At 48.0% G+C, this 2,332-nt stretch overlaps 1 pseudogene across 1 annotated transcript; it reads left to right on the top strand.

Annotated features, from left to right (window-relative positions):
- Positions 1-767: 767 nt before the first annotated feature.
- LOC308278995 (small ribosomal subunit protein uS2-like) lies at positions 768-1,640 on the top strand (annotated as a pseudogene). Its single transcript has one exon. The product of its transcript is annotated as a small ribosomal subunit protein uS2-like (transcript).
- Positions 1,641-2,332: the final 692 nt, after the last annotated feature.

Here is a 2,332-nt window from a genome sequence, read left to right as displayed (position 1 = left end):
CTATTTTTTATTCTTTATTTTGAAACAAGGTTTCCCCAAGTTGTGGAAGGCGTAAGTGCTGGAGCCAGCCGGCAAAAGTACGGGTTCTGAAGAGAGGCGTGAGGATGAAGAATTTATCTCTAAGAATTTGATTCTCAGAACATTTAATTTATTTTAACGTGGGGGAGCCGCCAGCCTACTATCTCTACTGGCCGACCCCTGTTCTTGGGTCAATATTTCCTACTGGTCGACGATTATGCCTGGGTCAGTATTCTCTATTGCGCTGATGCCTACTTCTGGGTCAATCTCATCTTTATTGCACGACGCCGGTTTGTTTTTCCAGAGGTATTTATACACAGCTACAGGTCAATCAACATTCTCGTGCCATCACCACCAGAATACAATACAGACCAATCCAAAACACATACATTACAGGTAGATTAATTAATACCCTCGTGTCATCACCACCTGATCTTCTCCCAGACCTCTTTGAACTTTCCATAACTCCAAACCTTATTGACTCTGGATGAAGGGCAGTCAGCTGAGTCAGAAATATTAATCTAGGGGAAAGCCTTAATGGCTCCCCACGCCTAAGTAGCTAAGGCTGACCTCCAACCTGTGAACCTCCTATCTTCACCTCCCAAGTACTGGGATTACAAGTGTGTGCCACTATGCTTCGCATCCTAGCCCCCCCCCCCGTTTTTAAAATTGAAACTGGCTTTCCACGCTGCCCAGGGAGGGGTCCATATCCTGGCATACCTTAAAGGGAAACTATCATAGTGTCCGGAGCCCTTGATGTCCTGCAAATGAAGGAGGAGGGTGCCCTCAAATTCCTTGCAGCAGGAGCCCACTTAGGTGGCATCAACCTAGATTTCCAGATGGAACAATATTATCTACAAAAGGAAAAGTGACGGCACCTACATCTTAAAGCTGAAGAGGACCTGGGAGAAGCTTCTGCTGGCAGCTCGAGCAACTGTTGTCATGGAGAACCTTGCTGACGTTAGCATCCCAGCCTCCAGGAACACTAGCCAGCGGGCTGAGCTCAAGTTTGCTGCGGCCATTGGCGCCACCCTGCTCGCTGGCCACTTTACACCTGGGACCTTCACCAGCCAGCTCTTGGCTGCCTTCCAGGAGCCCTGTCGTCTGGCCATGACTGACTCCAGGGCTGACCACCAGCCTCTCATGGAGACGTCTTCTGTCAACCTGCCCACCATCGCTCTGCGCAACACAGACGCTCCTATGCGCTGCGTGGACATCTCCATACCCTGCAACAACCAGCGAGCTCACTCTGGGGCTCATGTGGTGGATACTGGCCTGGGAAGTCCTGCGCATGCGTGGCACACTCTCCCGGGAACACCTGTGGGAGGTCAGGCCTGACCTCTACTTCTACAGAGATCCTGAAGAGATTGAAAAGGAAGAGCAGGCGGCTGCTGAGACGGCCCGGGGCGAACGGACTGTACCAGCTCCTGAGTTCACCGTCACTCAGTCCGATGTCTCAGATTGGTCCCGGGGCGTGCAGGTGCAACTAGTTCCCTACTGAAGACTGGAGCACACAGCCACTGAAGACGGGTCTGCAGCTTCCAGTCAGCCACGGAATGAGTGAGAACAACCACAGAGCAGTCTTAAGCTGTGCTGTAGACACTTCAGCAAAGTGGAAATGAGGTTGATAGAAAAGAAACTTCAGTTTCTAAAAGTTGTGAAACAAAATTGAAACTGGGTCTTGCTAAGTTGCTGAGGGTCTCACTAAGTTGGTGAGGCTGTCCTCCAACCTGTGAGCCTCCTGTCTCATCCTCCCTAGTACTGGGATTATAGGCTTATGCAATGGTGCCCAGTTTGTAGATTCTTATTGTGTTTTTCATGGGCTCATTTTAAAATGAATGTACATTCTATGAACACACATTCACGGGTATAGAGGATTGACAGGCATGAACATAAATATGGGGGAAAGTTTCCCCAAGTTTAATTTTTTATGGTACTAGGATTGAACCCAGGGGAATTGTACCTTTGAGCTACACTTTCACTCCTTTTTATTTTTATTTATGCATTTTTGGCATTTTTGGTAGTGGGACTGAACCCAGAGGCATTCAACCTCCAAGCTATACTCCCAGCTCTATTTTATTTTTATTTTATTTTATTTTTTTTTCAGTACTGGAGATGGAACCCTGGGGCATTCTACCTCCAAGTTATACCCCCATCCCTATTTTCCATTTATTTTGAAACAGGGTCTCAATTAATTGCAAAGGGGCTCACTGAGTTGCTGAGGCTGTCCTCGAACCGTGATCCTCCCGTCTCAGCCTCCCAAATGCTGGGATTACAAATGTGTGCCATCACACCTGGTTCCTATTTTATTTTT

The sequence above is a fragment of the Muscardinus avellanarius genome, assembly GCF_963383645.1.
Source record: "Muscardinus avellanarius genome assembly, chromosome: X".
NCBI classification, from domain to species: domain Eukaryota; kingdom Metazoa; phylum Chordata; class Mammalia; order Rodentia; family Gliridae; genus Muscardinus; species Muscardinus avellanarius.
The sequence above is the reverse complement of the archived record's forward strand: the minus strand, read 5'-3'. Positions and strand labels throughout refer to the sequence as shown.